The sequence below is a fragment of the Mus caroli genome, unplaced genomic scaffold (assembly GCF_978045245.1).
Source record: "Mus caroli unplaced genomic scaffold, Mus_caroli_1 scaffold_11, whole genome shotgun sequence".
NCBI classification, from domain to species: domain Eukaryota; kingdom Metazoa; phylum Chordata; class Mammalia; order Rodentia; family Muridae; genus Mus; species Mus caroli.
The window spans coordinates 119,261,613-119,278,798 of record NW_028227266.1 but is presented as its reverse complement, the minus strand read 5'-3'; the positions used below and the strand labels follow the sequence as shown (position 1 = coordinate 119,278,798).

At 44.9% G+C, this 17,186-nt stretch overlaps 1 protein-coding gene and 1 pseudogene across 1 annotated transcript in view; both read right to left on the bottom strand.

Moving 5' to 3' along the window:
* Positions 1-17,186, bottom strand: part of Myrip (myosin VIIA and Rab interacting protein) — a 169,351-nt gene that overhangs the window by 140,253 nt on the left and 11,912 nt on the right. The window lies entirely within an intron of this gene.
* Positions 16,505-17,094, bottom strand: LOC110301537 (large ribosomal subunit protein eL19 pseudogene; annotated as a pseudogene).

The window sequence follows — 17,186 nt, the reverse complement described above, 5'->3', positions numbered from 1 at the left end:
AGAGCTGGGTATGGCCACACATGCACCTGTAACCTCAGCACGATGGGACAGAGACAGGAGGATCCTGGGTTTGCAGACTTCCAGCCTTGCTCTGGGTTCACTGAAGAAACAATATGAAAAATGATACAGCAGGACACTTGACATCCTCTTCTGGCTTCCACACATGTGTGTGCACATAGGGAGGCACACTTGCATATGGATACACACCAACACCCCCCTTAAATAACCACACACAGACAATATTATACATACACACATATACATACCATACACACAAGCCACACACATACACCACACACACATACAATGCTACACATATACTACACACACATACAGTGCTACACATACACACACACACACACACACACCACACACACACATACACACTCCATAATCAACCATATACACATACAATATTATAGACATACCCCATATTACACCATACATACACTATACACACACAGCATCCCATTAGGACTCTGTGGTAGCCCTTCCCTGATAAAGTCATTCCTGGCCTCATGATATCACTGACAATGGTAAATGAGATTATAAGATACCCAGAGCTTGCCAGATATGGCAACATGGATATGATCATATCTACAAAAGACTGACTGAGACTCATGAGGTCTATAAATGGCCCCAACGGAGCACAGAGAGCACTTTCGGAGCAATGGTGCAAGCTCTTCACTTCTGACAATGAGCACAACTAACTATCACCCATGTGCAATGAGTCAGACAGTGCCATGGAGTGGAGGAAAGATGCGTCTCCACTGAGTCAGAAGGCACTCAGGTTGCACCACATCTCAGAAGATGATACCTGGGAAAGGAGATGCAAGCCCAGACACCCAGCAGACGCAGGCATTCCTGGTCCATCGGGCTCCTACCACCACCACCTTGCTTCCTCTGGCAGACACCCAACCAAGATGCAACAGAGGGAATCCGTCCTAAATTTTAGTAACGAGAAAATTAATACCAGTTCAGCATTTAATTATAGTGCCACCTCCCAAAAGTGTGCTTGCTGAGTTATTGTTCCCACAAGCAGCTTGTGACAGAGGGACTCTTTTGTAATAAATCTCAGTAAAAGTGTCACGCTCTGCCATCCTCGTGGGGCTACACAAGGCTTACGGGATAATCAGCTCTAAGAAGTCTTCGGTCAAAGCAGCAGGTCGAGTTTCAGTTCATGTGACTATCGGCAGTTTCCTGAACAGCACCTGCCTTGTCAGGGCTAACTGGGAAATGGCACCACGGCAAGGCTCTGCTGATATGCCCTGGTAACTTCCACAGGATACCTGAACTGATGTGGCTGGCCCTTTGGATATAATTGTCAGAAGTCAGGTGATTTTCAGCAGTGCTTTGGCTGAACCAGAAAGGGGCTTAAATGCCACACTGCTCTTGCAGAGAACCTATATTTTGTTCCTAACACCCACACAAGGGATGCACAACTGCCCACAACTATATATCTCCTGCCTATGGCCTCTGAGGGTACCTACAGACACAAAACCACTACACCACTACCACCATCATCATCTCAAGCTAATGACTTAAAAATCAAAGCCAGTGGGTGCTGGACATGGAGCCCAGCTGAAAGAAGGCTACCTCAACATGCAACATGCACAAAACCCTGGCTTTAAACCCAGTATAGTGTAAACCAGATCTGGTGGCTCACGGCTTTTTTTTTTTTTTCTTTTTTCTCTTTTGAGACAGGGTTTCTCTGTGTAGCCCTGGCTGTCCTGGAACTCACTATATAGACCAGGCTGGCTTTGAACTCAGAACTCTACCTGCCTCTGCCCCCCTTCCTCCCAGTGCTGGGATTAAAGGCGTGCGCCACCATGCCCAGCTTTTTTTTTTTTTGGTGGCCCACAGCTTTTTAAGGGTAAAGGCAAGATTGAAGGTGGCACTGCTGGAGGAAACTGGTCAACAGAGACCTTGCAAATGAAGATAACCTCAGACAGTGCAAGGACACTGAGAACACACTGGGATGCTCACAGGGAAAGGTCGGTGTTCACAGGACTAACATTCCGGGCAGGACCAGAAAAGAAACAAGGACAGATGTCTGAGTGAAGTCTTACCAACCCAAAGTTTTGTGGGGTTCTTGCTTGTGTGTGTGTCTGTCTGTCCACACGTGTGTGTGTGTGTGTGTGTGTGTGTGTGTCTTTGCATGTTTGACCTTGTATTCAAAGGAAAAAAATGATTAATTTGGGAAGTCCGATGTCCTAAAAGTGAGGATGTAAATATCATGGCACTCTCCTCGCTGACTAGAAATGAAGAAATATCATTTCCACAGAGGAAGTGTAATGCTACACCTTTCCCATGAAAACGACGTGCTTTTAGAGGAAGGGAGACGAGAGGAAGGGAAGGAGAGAAGAACTCTGCCAGGAAAGAAAAACAAGCTCACAGACAGGTAGATGTGTTCTCACTGTGGCTGTTTTGAAGCCAGCGGTGCCTGGGTTGGGTTGGTGGGTCACTACTCCACTCCGTTCACTCCCTGACATGGACTGGCTCCTCCTCTAAAATGTGTCCATGCTCCCCAGCCAGAGCAGACAGGACTACAGCAGTGGACTAGGACTTTGTTTCATTCAAGCTGGATTTAGGAGCCTCTCCTGGGGACTCTGATGTGTCCATTACATTGGGGGAATGCGAGGCTGGTGGCCTGCTGCACCCCTGCCTGAGGAGCTGACATACTCTCCTAGGTGCACAACATTTGGTTTTGTTTCTCTTGATCACTTGCATCTCACAAGGCACAGGGGAGGCAAGGAAGGATGCAGGAGAGGGGAAGGGAGGAATTCATCATTCAAGTGTGGTCGAGAACTAAAGACTTTTGTAAAAATGGTGGACTAGAGAAAGAAACTCAGCCTTCCTTCTAAGCAGAAAGAGAAACAGTAAGACAAGGGATTGAGTGACAAATGGTATCCATAAGAATTTGAACTTGGGGCTGAAGAGATGGCTCAGTGGTTAAGAGCACTGACTGCTCTTCCGAAGGTCCTGAGTTCAATTCCCAGCAACCACATGGTGGCTCACAACCATCTCTAATGAGATCTTCTGGAGCTTCTGATGTCAACTGCAGTGTGCTTATGTATAATAATAAATAAATCTTTGGGCCAGAGCGAGCAGGGCTGACCACAGTGAGCAGAGGTACTAAAAATTCAATTCCCAACAACCACATGAAGGCACACAACCACCGGTACAGCTACAGTGTACTCACATACATTAAATAAATAAATAAATAAATAAATAAATATTAAAAAAAAAAAAGAATTCAAACGCTTAGTCCCCAGCTCATGCTACTGTTTGGGAAGATTTAGGAGGTGTGGCCTTGCTGGAGGAGGTATGGCACTAGGGTCAGGCTTTGAACAGATGATACTTGCAGCTCACTCTCTCTGATTGGTGTTTGTGGCTGAGATGTGATCCCACTGTCGCATCCCCAGACCTTGATGGACTCTCCCTCCGAAAATAAAAACTAAAATAAACTCTTTCTTCTATAAGGCGGTCTTGGTCATGGTGTTTTATCACAGCAACAGAAAAGCAAGTAATACAAAAAGTAGAGAAACGTCCTCAGAAACTAAAGCTCTTTCTCTGAAAAGATAACCAAAATAGCCACACCTTTAGTGACACCAACCATGGAAAGGAATATCCAAATCACTAATGTATGAAAGAAGAGACGTCAGTAGACCTTAGAGAAACAAAAGGGATTAAGAAAAAATGCAATGAAAAATTAAAAAGCAACAGATTAGATGAACTAGATAAGATAGAAAAATTCCTAAGAAGACATTGCCAAAACAGATTCAGGAAAGATGAAAACTCTGAGTTGACAAATATCTAGTAAAGAGACTGAATCTGTAACGGCAACAACAACAACAAAATGTTTCCAGGAAGGAAAGCAGAGGACTGGGTAACTTCACTGATGAATGATATCGCACATTAGGAAGAGCGAGCATAGGTCTTCCATGAACAGAACAAAGAAAAGACACTTCCCAACTTGTTTAAAGGGGGCAAACATCATCAGATACTAGAAGCAAACAGAGACAGTGTCATGACATAACACAACAAAACCAACACCCTTACAATTACAGATTCAAATTTCCTGACCAATATCAAGCCAAACCAGCAGTGTGACAAAATGCTAACAGTTATGCTAAAATGCAAGGCCAACATTGCTTGAGGTGCTTTTCCTGGCACTGTGATGAAATCCCTCTACAAAAGCAATCTAAGGAAGGCAGGCTTTATTTTGGCTCACAGTTTAAAGGTACAGTCTCTCGTGGCAGAGTCTGAATGGCTGCAGGGGCTTGCAACAGCTGGTTACATTGTATCCACAGCCAGAGTGAAGCATGATGACGACTGAGCAATGAACACTGAGAGATGATGGTGGTGCTCAGCCCACTTTCTCCTTTTTATTCAAGTCACTGAACTCAGACCAGAAACTGGTACTAACCACATTTAGGATGGATCTTCCTATCTCAGTTAACACAGCCAAGAAAATGCCTCACAGGCATGTCTTCAGACAGACATACCCAAGGGTTCCTTTCCTGGGTGACTCTAGGTCCTGTTGGGTTGACAGCTGATATAAACCATCACGCATGAAAAATGAACAATAATGAACAAAGATCATGGTTCCTCAATAGATACAGCAAAGCACTGTTTTCTGTATTGATAAAACCAGTAAATTTTAATGATTGAAAAACACTCAGCAAAGAAGACAGAAAAAAGGGAATCTTCTCAAGTTGGTGTACTAGCTATAAACATATACCCAGGGATAGAGTAGGGCTCAGCTGATACGAGCACCGGTGCTCTTCCAGAGAAGCTGAAGTCAGTGCCCACCATCACCTGCAACTCCAGCTCCAGAGGATCTGATGCCCTCTGCTGGCCTCCTTGGGCACTGTATCCGTGTGTGTGTGTGTGTGTGTGTGTGTGTGTGTGTGTGTGTGTGTTTGTGCAGGGTCTATGGCGTGTGTGGATCTAAGAGTGTGGGAGAGGGAAGCATGCACAGTGTGTGTATGGAGGTCAGAAGACAACCTTGAGGGGTCGCCCTTGCGTGCTACCTTGTTTGACTCTAGGTATCTCTGACACTTTATGCTGGAGCACACAGAAGGCTAGCTGGCCCAAGCACTCCCAGAAAGTCTCCTGTCTCTGACTCCCATTTTGCTATAGGAGCAGAGAGAGCACTGGTGTTACAAATGTGTGTAGTGCACCAGGCTTCTATGTAGACGCCTGGTATTCAAACTTGGGCCCTCATGCTTAAGAAGCAAGCACTCTGCCCACTGAGCCATCCTCTCCTAGCCCCAAAGGGGCTTCTTAAGCTTTCTCCACTTAAAACTCCTTTTCCAATGAGAAATGTTTACACAACTCAGGGCACATCAGTGTATAACACAGGCATACAGAGCACACATCTACATACTCACAAAGACAAACACGCTTCACAAAGAATGACCTTGTTTATAATAAACCTTGATGTCATCTTTCTGGCTTTATAGGTAATCGCTGCTCTTAGAGGGAAACAAAAGTCCAGTATCCGTAGGAGATCACAGGCTATTTCTGTGCTGCTGTCGGTAGAGATGTGTCTGCAACCCCCCACGTCTGTCCTGACTCTCTGGGGACTGCAGAGGCCTGTGGAGCCTCTTCAGCTTTTCCCTGCCTGCTTCCTGTCCGAAAGGCACTTTCATACAGAGCCCCTGCACAGAAAATCACCGAGGGGCACTTGACAAAACACACAGCTCTGCCGTGCGCCAGAAATGTCTCTTTTCCTTTCAACTAGAGAATGAAGGTCTTTGCTCCTTCAACTATAGAAACACCTGGTCCGTTTTTTCTGTCTGTAATAAAATATGTATTCGTATAAGAACTTGTACGTAACTATATTTGGAATGAGACCACATAATTAATTAGGCTAGAGAATAAAACATCATTTAAAAACACAGTAAAACCTCATTAATTCAGACATCTCCAATTCTGAATTTGCCATCAAACAGTCAGATAAAACTCACAATCCCATTTGTTCCCTAAACAGATGAATTAAGTTGGCTAATAGTAGACAAGAAAAGAGGATGTACCTTTAAGAAGGAACAAACGACTAATTTAGGAGCATCCATTTGGTGTACAGATCTCAACTACAGGCCAACAACAGCTTGCAGTGCTTGGATTTAAAAAAAAAAAAGATTTATTTATTTTTATTTTATGTGTATGAGTGTTTTGCCTGCACGAATGTCTGTCCACTACAGATATGCAGTCCCCTGGATCCCCTGGGACTAAGTTACTGTCTTAGTCACAGTGTTAATGCTGTGACAAGGCATCATGATCACAGCAACTCTTAGAAAGTATTTAATTGGGTGCTTGGTTACAGTGCCAGAGATTTAGTCCATTATCATCATGGCAGAGAGCACAGCAGCATGCAGGCAGGTGCTGGGGCAGAAGCTGAGAGCTACATCCTGATCCACAGGCAGAGAGAAAGAGAGACTGGCCTGGCTTGGGCTTTTGAAACTTCAAAGGCCAGTCCACTTCCTCCAACAAGGCAGAGCTCCTAATCCTTCTAATCCTTTCAAACAGCTCCACTCTTGGGTGACTAAGCATTCAAATATAGGAGCCTATAAAAGCCATTCTCATTCCAACCACCACAGTTATAGACAGTTGTATGTGGCCATGAGGGTGCTGAACCTGGGTCCTCTAGAAGAGCAGCCATGTTTTTAGATGCTGAGTCATCTCTCTAATTCCAATAGGGCTTGGGTTCTTATCATGGGAACTCCAGGGGGTCTTGTAGTCACAGACTTTGGAACTTGGGCCTAAATATCCTATGAATCCTGTCCTTGTCAAACCTTAATTTTTAGAATAGAGTCTAGGAGGACTATAAATAAAGAATCATTAGATAGCCCCCAAAGAATGGGCCAGCCTCATAAGAATGCATAAGCTGGCACATGGAGTAGACAGGAGGAGGCAATGTCAAGGCCTGCTCAACAGAAAAGGTTCCTTAGTCAAAGGCCATCACGTAAAATATATTGATTTTTAAGGGGTAGAGAGGTAAAGTGGTTAGGAGCACTTGCTGCCCCGAAGAGGACCTTGAATTTACAGCCCCCACGTGGTAGCTATAACTCCAGTTCTAGGGGACTCAATGCATTCCTCCAGCCTCTGAGGACACTGGGCACATGCATGGTGCATATACATACAATACATAAATGCAGTAAAAAACATTCAAATATATAAAAATTGAAACAAAAGTATCTTAAATGCGTGTGTTAATTTTATAGCAGAATATTTAAGCTTAGGACATTATATCTTCTGCAGGAAGAGTGAGCTTCCAGCTGTCTGGAGTACCACACTTTGTGATGTGGGGCACAAGAATGGCCTCGGTTTTGTCTTTATGTAGAGATTAATTTGGTTTAAAGAGATGCCTATGTGTACCGAGGGTGGACGTATGATGATGGCCAGTTGTACCTGGTATGGTTTTGGATGAGAATAACAGCTGACTCACTGGACTCAGGAAATCATCTTTCCCTGGTCAACAGAGTCTACTGTGAATGGACCATATCCCAACAGCTGTTGATCACGGACCAGCAGATCCGACAGGGGATGGGAAAAGGTCAAGGTGGAGGAGAAAGAACAGAGATCAGAAAGAGTCCAGGATGTGAGTGTCCAGGGAGACCCTGGCATCTTATAAGGTCTACTGAGCTGGGATTAAAGGAACAGTAAGATTGGTCCTAAAGGCACTAAGGCAGATGGTTTGTGAACTAGGATTATAGGCATGGGGGAAAGAATGAAGCTTGGCCCGAGCAGGCAGGGACAGGATCATCCCTTAACCTCTACTGAGTCCTGTGACCCATGTTGGTTTATATTTTGATCTGCATGTTGCAGAATCGCTCTGTAACTCTGGGAAGGTTTTTCCATATTGCATAATTAAATTAAATTTAGATCTTGTAGATTGTTTAAGTGTAGCACAAATTCGCTCTAGGAGATGTTTTTATCTGTTCCTTTTGGAACACGTGACTAGTGGGGGGTCTGTGTCGTGGACTAAGCTTTGGTTCTCAGAACTGCTGGATCCATGCCAGAACTTAAAGAAAGTCACATGACCATCCCTCCCGCCCAGGAGTCCATCCAGCCTCAGCCCTCACTCAGTTGCTTCTGTCCAATGGCATCTGTGTATGGACTGATCAACTTGAGAGCAGCCTATTAAAAAAAAAAAAAAAAAAAAAAAAACTTGTGTAAAAGGTCACCGCGTTCTGCCCAAGGGCCTTTACTAAGGCAGGCCAACTCTTCCATGCCAGGTAGGATCGATTGAAATTAAAGTGCCTTAAAAGTCCCTAAGATCCAACATAAAGCCTTGAAACTCTACACTGTTGATACATAAGTAGAAAAGAAAATGGCCCCAACTATATTCTTCAACACAGACAAAGAAAAATAGGTAGTTGTTGTAAGGAGATGGCATGCAAATAATTAGCAAACTCAATATTTCCAAGGTAGGATTTTTTTTTTTTAAGTTAAAATTCTAAACCAGCTTCTGGGTGCTTGGTGCCTCAGGAGCTAGAACCCATGTGTGCAGAAAAGGCCCACTTTAGGCTAGTCTCATGGCAGCTCTCCTGGACATGCTCAGTCACTTCATGTGACACGGTCAAGAGCAAGCAATGCAGCTCTGACAGCTGACAGGGACCTGAACTGGAATATACCCGGAAGACTGGGCCAGAAGGGAAGCACAGGATTGGACTGTCAGAACTAGGCACTGTTGGGACGGGTACAAAGACAGGCCTGTCGAAATGGGTGCAACTAGACAACTCTTAAATGCCTTCATGGAACTTCAAGCATTTCCTCTGTAGAAATTCCCTCCCACTGCGGACCTGTATTTCCAGTGGCTTCAGCAAGAGGAGGGAGAGACAGGTAGCCGCACTGTGGGAGGGTTATCCATGACATCCCTCTGTCACAGAAAGACAATGATTCCTCCCTAGAGGAAAATGGAGGAGAAACCACATGCAGAGTTGCTCTGTCTACCTGCATTTGCTGGCCAGAAGAGTGTCAAATCCCATGGAGCTAGAGTTACCAGCAGTGCTGAGCCACCTGGCCTGGGCGCTGGGAACTGAACTCAGGTCCTCTGCAAGAGCAGCAAGTGCCCTTAACCACAGAGCCATCCCTTCAGCTCCCACCACAGTTCTTTGAGGCATGGTCTCTCACTGGCATAGAGCTTACCAAGTGGGCTAGACTGGCTGCTCAGTGAGCTCCAGGCATCTGCTTGACTCCACTTCCCCAGTGTTAGGATCACAGACAACACTGCACCCCCCCCCCCCCGCCCTGACAGCTGGGTGATAGGGGTTGCGCTCAGGCCTCTGCCCAAGCACGTTACTACCAAACCATCTCCCCAGCTCCAACGTACACACTCATTTTGCCACAAAGAGAAGTCTGGCTGTGAAGTTGGTTACCCTGGAATTCGTTGTTTCCATAATGAACCATATCCCTCAGTGAGCTGGTAGAATAACCTATTCATAATCTTTGGTTCACCCATTATAAAACTCATTATAAAGTTTTGTGACTCTGCCTCTTTTTAGGCTGTGGGGTCTCCAGTAGGCATAGGCTTGAATTTTTTTTTAAAAAGCAAAATTACTTTTATCTTTCTTCTCTCTCTCTCTCTCTCTCTCTCTCTCTCTCTCTCCAGTTTTCACTTAAGAAAACACAATACTTGAAGCACGTGCTCAGGTAGCCCCCTCAAACCGTGTCATACTCTAATACACATAAGAGCATCTTGAAGGGACTCGTGCCAAGATAATAGCTTGTTCCTATTAGGTAGATAAGAAAAGGGGGTTCAGATTCGCTCCAGGTGACAGGAGAAGAAATCTAAATTCAGGAGCATGGCAGGAAGGAGACGGCCTAACAACCTTTAGCCGTAGCCTGGCCTGTTGGCAGCTTCACACACCCAGCTATGCTTTGGAGATGCATCGTCTGTTGGCAGGGGGTTTGGAGACACTCGATTTAATTAAAACACAGCACTTCGGGAGTAATTAGAGTGTGTGTTGGAATCCTATTGACAGGATTACAGGGACCCTCAGCATTACCTCACCACACAGCTGCACCTGTGTGAGGCCCCAGGAGCTGGGAGGGCTGAGTCAGTGGTTTTAGAGAGTCATGTCGTCTGAGTATTATTCCACATTTTATATGGAGTCCTCTGGGTATTTATTTCAAGTTTTCTCCTCCATTTCTCAAAACCCAAAGGCCAGACCCTATAGCATGGTATACGTTAGCTGGCTTGCAGAATCAGCCAGTCTCCAGATTCCAAACTCCCCCACATTGCTTGAATAACAACTCGTGCCCAGAGCTGCGCCAGACTAAAGGGAGTCGGGAGTTAAGCACAGACAGGGGTGGGAGGTGAGGCCATGCATCGTGCCAGGCAGGCTAGGGCACCTTCTGTAGTTCATCTTTCTCTTGGAGTCTCAATAACGAGTCTAGTTGTCAATGGGGAACAGTGACGCACTGCAAAGTCGTTAGGCCTGCAGCGCTGTGCCTCTGGCCTCCTTTCCAGTCTCTTTCTTTTTTTTTTTAATTTTTTTTTTTTTAGATTTATTTATTTATTGTATGTAAATACACTGTAGCTGTCTTCAGACACACCAGCAGAGGGCATCAGATCTCATTTCGGGTGGTTGTGAGCCACCATGTGGTTGCTGGGATTTGAACTCTGGACCTGCGGAAGAGCAGTCGGGTGCTCTTACCCACTGAGCCATCTCACCAGCCCTCCAGTCTCTTTCTTATGAACTTGTTCCTTAAGCTTTATGAGACTCTCTGTAGCCCCCTAGAGAACCCCCTGTAGGAAGACCTGAACAGTGTTGCATGTTTGTCCAGGAAAAGTAGCCACTTGGATTCCATCAAGCAAACTGCTGACAGTTTGATGTATTCAATCGGCATACTCCTGTTTGTAGGTGGTGTCATCTGATGGACCCTTCTCACTATGACCTTATCGCAAGGACACAGCCCACATGGGCAGCCCCCTGGGAAGTACCCCTCCTACTGACTGGGTCACTCTTTATCTACTATGCATTTTTGTGGACCCCCTACTCCTGCTGTGAATCTGGGTTGATTCCAACTCTTTGCTATTTAACAGAGCTCCTGGATCAAACCTCTGGGCCAAAATAGGTTTCGCATTCAGGTCTCATTTTCCCTTTGGCTAGAAGTCAGGTAACTAGGTCTAAGGTCAAAAGCAGGAGGCTCCTGAGCCATTTTAGAGACCTGTCTGCAGGGAAGCAGGTTAGGGTGGCTCCGCCTCACTGATAAAACAGACCAGCAACAATGTTCCCATGACTAAACCATCCCGCTTGTGTCAACAAGGATTTACACTAAAATCAGTTATCTGTTTCAACAGTGAATCCCAAACTACCTATAAATCTGTACAAAACAAAACTTGATTTTCTGCTGACCAGATCGTCAGTTAGTTCCCACATGAGAAGTGAGTGTTCTGACCTCCGATTTCCCTGGGGCTGTACCACATATATTGGTGAGATTTTCTTCAAGTTCTCTTGACTGCTTCCCTGATGTAGGTCTTAAGCACCGGCTTGTCTGTCCTCCCAAGACCCAAACATTATTTTTTAAACCCAGTTGGGAATAGCTCATCTTAAAGGGTCAAGTGGCCAGGGTTCTGCCTTCCTGTCTGACTAGCAACCAAGTGAGCCGCTCTGGTTTTCTACCAAGAAGAACGAAGCTCTGACTTCTGTTGATAACCCCGTGAGCAGCCCCTGCATGAAGGCAGAGATGAGGGAAGAAAAGAGAATGTGTACTAGCTTCAGCCATGTTCAGGTTGTCCCATGAAGGAAGAAGACATTGCAATGGCTTCCATAACAATAAACGCATTCAAAGCCAGGCCTTACAAGGGACAAGGGACAAAGGGTGGGAGGGGGAGCACGGACCTGCCTTGGTTGTTCTCTATTCCACAATTCCCCAACTTCAAATTTTATAGAAACAAGCATCAGAAGAAAGGCTTTTCCTCGGATCAATAGACCGCCAAAGGCTTTGCAAATCAATTCTAACTTCTTCCTTTAACTCAGCTGCAGATAATTAGTCTTGGATTGTCATTTCTTTATATATAAGAGACTCAAACCCTGACCAACACATTCCCACAGGAATAGTCCTACCACCATTGACTAATATGGCTGCTGCCATCCACAGCTGGTCAAGTGTGAATGTAGTTAACACTACTGAGCTGGACTTTTAATTAGATTATAATTAACTTAAACATGCTTTAACACTCAATTCAACTATTAAAAAATTCTTGGAGATATTTGTGTATACATATGTGTGTGTGTATACATGTGTGTGCATACATGTGGGGGGGTTCTGGTATATAGCTGTGTTTTCTCTACTGTGTATATCATGAAGTGTTGGATACAATTACTTTATTATACTTATACAATCACTTAGATATAAACCAAGTAATTATGATGACAGTTTATGCTTGAGAAATATACACTAGATTACAAATATTAGTTTGGAACAAGGAGAGAAGTGTGGTGGCATTGCCTGTGTTCCTGAGGCTCCAAAGAATAAGTGAATGTATTATCTTACCAAGAAAATAATTTTTATATTGATTAACACCAAAGCACCAAGTAGAACAGGTCTGGGAAGAAAAAAAAATCAGAAATCAAGAGCTTAGCTTTCAAAACGTTGCACAACCAGGGGAGGCACTGAGTAAGGTGCACACACAAGAGAGCCAAGAGAGAAGCCTAGTCTAAAAATATAGGTCTGGGCTTGGCAAGATGGCTCAGTGAGTAGATTCGCTTGGCACCAAACCTGATGATCTACGTTTGATCCCCAGGACCCAAATCATGGAAGGAGACAGAGTCCTGAAGTGCCATTGAATTCTTGCATTCATGTGCACACAAAGATAAATAATTAAAGAAGAAAGAATTCACCGAGAACCCAGGCAGGCAGGATAGCACACACCTGTAACCCTTCCACAGGTAGCCTGGGGTGCATAGACTCCTGTCTCAAAAAAATAAAACTAGAAATACAGACTTAGTGTTCACTGACATAGTGGGTATCACCACAAACACCGCAAGGTCTTCAGGAGGAAAAACAAAAAGAGGCCAACATGTGGCATGAAACAAGGATGTGACCCGTGAAGAGGTTAAAGGTCATAGGTGATACAGAGGCTATAGGTCATAGGTGATTCCTAGATGTGTCCATCAGAGTTGCAGGAGGAGACAGGAAAATTGGAGAAACAGTATTCAAACATATGAAGCTAAGAAGCTCCCAAGCGAGCAAGCATTGATTAGGTGTCAACACGCACATCTCAGAAGCTCAGAGAATCCTAAGTGTCAGCGGAATAGAAGCAAAGCCATTATAGCATGCGCCCTGCTGAGACTGAGACCATCAAAGACACAAAGAAGTTGCTAAAGCAGCTACAAGAGACAAATTACAATACAAAAGGAGATGGCTAGGGTGGTGAACCCACATAAAAAAAAAAAAAAAGCCAAGTGTAGAAATATGGCAGGAACTGAGACCAGGGATGCCTGACTGGTGAGGTCCAGGCCAGTGAGGGACCTATCTCAAAAGAAGTAGACAGTGGGACATGGTAGAGTGTTATCAATAATTATATAACCATGGGAAAAAATAGAAGTCTTATACACACATGGAGGATTTAAGTTTGACCTAAAATAGGAAACACTGATATACAAATTCAATAGAAGGCCAGTGACAATTAAAGACTGGAAACACTGAAAATGAAAATGAATTTGGTTCACATTAGATGTTTCAAGGCTAGTATGGATGCTACTGTGGTTGCACAATAAATGTCAGGAACGAGAAAGGGAGGGTAAAGCTTTTGAGTAAGGAAAGAAGACATAGAACCCAGTGTGTGTGTGTGTGTGTGTGTGTGTGTGTGTGTGTGTGTGTGTGTGTCTGTAAATCAATACAAAAAACAGCTGGAGTACCTAAGGACACAGCTCTTCTTGCCTGAGACTCCACTTCCCATGGCTCATTTACCTATGGTCAACCCTGGTCTAAAAGTATTAAATGGAAAATTCCAGAAACCGGCAGCTCATAACTTTAAATTGCATGGTATTCTGAGTGGCATGATGAAGTCTATTCTAAGGGGCATGATGAAGTCTTGCACAGTCCCACTCCATCCCACCTGAGGCATGAATCATTCCTTTGTCCAGTCCCCACAATCCCCGTGAGTCACTCCTTAGTTGTCTCGGGTCTCAGATCAGCTGCTGCAGATCCCAGGAGCTTGCGCTCACGTGGCCTGCAGTACGGGAGGAGCACTGCAAGGGAGGTGTAAAGACGGATTTCCTCCACTGTGTGGCAACACCACAGGGTACAGGGGAAATACAACATGCACGAGTGGATTGAAGATACTCTGATGAAGATACCTGATAAAAATGAAGGGTCAGTTCATCTTGGCTCACAGTCTGAGGAGACACAGTCCACCAGACAGGGGTGTCATGGCACGTGCAGCATGAGATGGCTGGTCGCATCGCACTCATAGCGAGGAAGCTGAGAGATGAATCTGGTGCTCAGCTCCCTGTCTCCTTTTCCATTCTGGGCCCCAGTCCACGGGACAATGCTGCCCACGTTTACAGGGCTCTCCCTGCCTCAGTCAAAACTTTCTGTGAATGCTCTCACAGGCATGCACACCCTCGTAGACACAACCAAAGATGTGTTCAGATGATCTAAAATCCAGTCAAACTGCCAATGAAGGTTAAACTACCACAAATTGACACCCAAACATATCACTGTGAATCATAGCACTCCTTTCCTGATCTTCGAAGGCTCCTGGCTATCTCACAACATGAATTCTAAATTCACATAAGAGCCCCCACATCTTCACAGTCCCAACATTGGCCAAAGTCCCTTCTGAGACTCAAGAAGAACTCTACATTATAATGACTAGAATATCAAAGCACAAATTACAGACTTCTAATATAGAATGGCTCAGAGCAAGCATACCCACTCAAAACAGGTAAGGAGGGGACAGCAGGGGAGATCAGCCAACCCAGACCCCAGAAGGGTACACTGCACCCTGTAGGTCCATGGCTGGCATCTGGAGCTTTTGAACAACAGAGCTGAAAGGTGAGGACTGCCCAAGACTGCCAGAGCCCAGATGATGTGGTATAAGCCTCAGCCATTGATCTCTCTCTACTCAGGACGGCAGGTACAATGTAACCAGCAGCCTCCTGCTCCTGTATCCCCACCAGGTTACACTGTATCATCAGACCATGAACCAAAATAAACCCTTCCTTAAGCTGCCTTTTGCTGCCTGTCTTGTCACAGCAGTAAGAAAAGTAACTACACAGGTTCAGTGCTGTCTGAGGCTTCAAGCACCTCAGCAGCTGCCTGACTGGAGCCTCACAGATCAGAACACCCACCCAAGAGAGCACAGGAGGATGGTGAGATAAAATCAAATATATTAAGAAGTAGGCACAGTTCACACCTAAACTTGCAGGTTAGGGATAAACAACTCCAGGCTTTATTGATACCTCCAAATGGTTTCACAAGTGAGATAAAAATATTCTGAGCTCTGGATGGTAAAAGTAAGAGAAAAAGATGAGGCTCCTGAAAAAGGCAAGAAAAACTCTGCCTCATTATACACAGACTTAGAAACAAATGCGTTATTAGAAGTTAAGAGGGCCATATGCAAATTAAACTAAAACTCATTTAACATGTGGCTTTGAATATACCACAGCAATCCCAGGCTTGGGGCTCATTGAGGAAGAGATCCAGGCACAGGGCTCACTGGCTTGTAGGAGCCAGAGGTGATGGGTGTTTTTAGTCACAGTGGGGTAGCTGTACCTGTGAACTCACGGGGGATTGATGGACAGCACACAAGACCTGTGCAAGCTCAAGCCAGACAAAATCCCAATAGGGAGAAGGGATGTGGGCATTAAGTCTCACCCCTAGCCAAGTATCTACTTGCAATTGATAGATGCTGAGCGGGGTCAGTTTTCTTGAAGGGTGTGTGTGGTCCCTGCTGGGTTGACCACACTCCAGTGGAAGGCACAAGAGTATAAGCACAAATTGGACTTGATGGCTTTAAAAATAAGATATAAAATGTTTTAAAAGAGCACACAAGATTGGGCAGGTAGGGAAAAGAAGAGGGGGCTCTAGGAGGAGCTGGGGGAGGGGTGGACATGGTCAAAATACATTGTACGAGATTCTTAAAGAACTAATAAAAACCAGAAATAAACAAAATAAATAAAAAGAAATGTGCAAAGCTAAGCTGAAAGAACACAAAGTAAAACTAGTTGATCTTTATAGACTTCTTCATGACTGATTAATCAAACTGCCAAGATAACAGTAAGAAATGGAGCATTCATTTTACTATCACAAAGGACTAGGTGTGAGCTGACAGACTAATAGGTATTTCTGCAACCAATGACTGCCTTTCCAGGACAACACTTAAGTCTTAAACTTGTTTTGTTTTCTTTTTTGTTTCTGTTTTGTTTTGTTTTGTTTTGTTTTTCTAAAAAGAGGGCAACTGTCAAAGGCTTGTTTTATTTTAATGACTGATCCAAGTGAGGCCACAGCCAGGCCACTATGTACAGACACGAGGGAAGCCTTATTTCTTGGTCTCTTCTTCCTTGGACAGAGTCTAGATGGTCTCTTCCTTCTTGGCCTGGAGGCGCTCCTCCCGGCACTTCCGTGCTTTCTTGGTCCTAGACCTGAGAGCCTCAGCCTGGACAGCCAGGAGCTTCTTGCCTGCATTGTCTGCCTTCAGCTTGTGGATGTGCTCCATGAGAATCCGTTTGCTTTGAACAGCTTCCCTTTGACCTTCAGGTACAGGCTGTGATACATATGGTGGTCAATCTTCTTAGATTCCCGGTATCTCCTGAGAAGCCAGCGCAGGATCCTCACCCTTCTCATCCAGGTCACCTTCTCAGGCAACCGAGCGTTGGCAGTACCCTTTCTCTTTCCTATGCCCTTATGCCTGCCCTTCCGTCAGGCCAAGGTGTTTTTCCAGCATCGAGCCTGGGGATGGACGGTCACAGGCTTCCCGGTGATCAACCCATCTCTGGTCAGGTTTTTGATCTACTGACAGGAGTTAACATTGTCGATTTCATTGCTCTCATTGGGATCCAGCAAGACCTTCTTTTTCCCACAGTGGAGAGCACTAGAGACAAGCCTCTTCTGTGGCCTGAGCATACTCATAGCTGTGGATGCAGCAGTGAAAGTCTTAAACTCTTAAAATGGCCATAAAACAACGTCAACAGATTTTAAGAACCTGGAATCATGTGGACCCA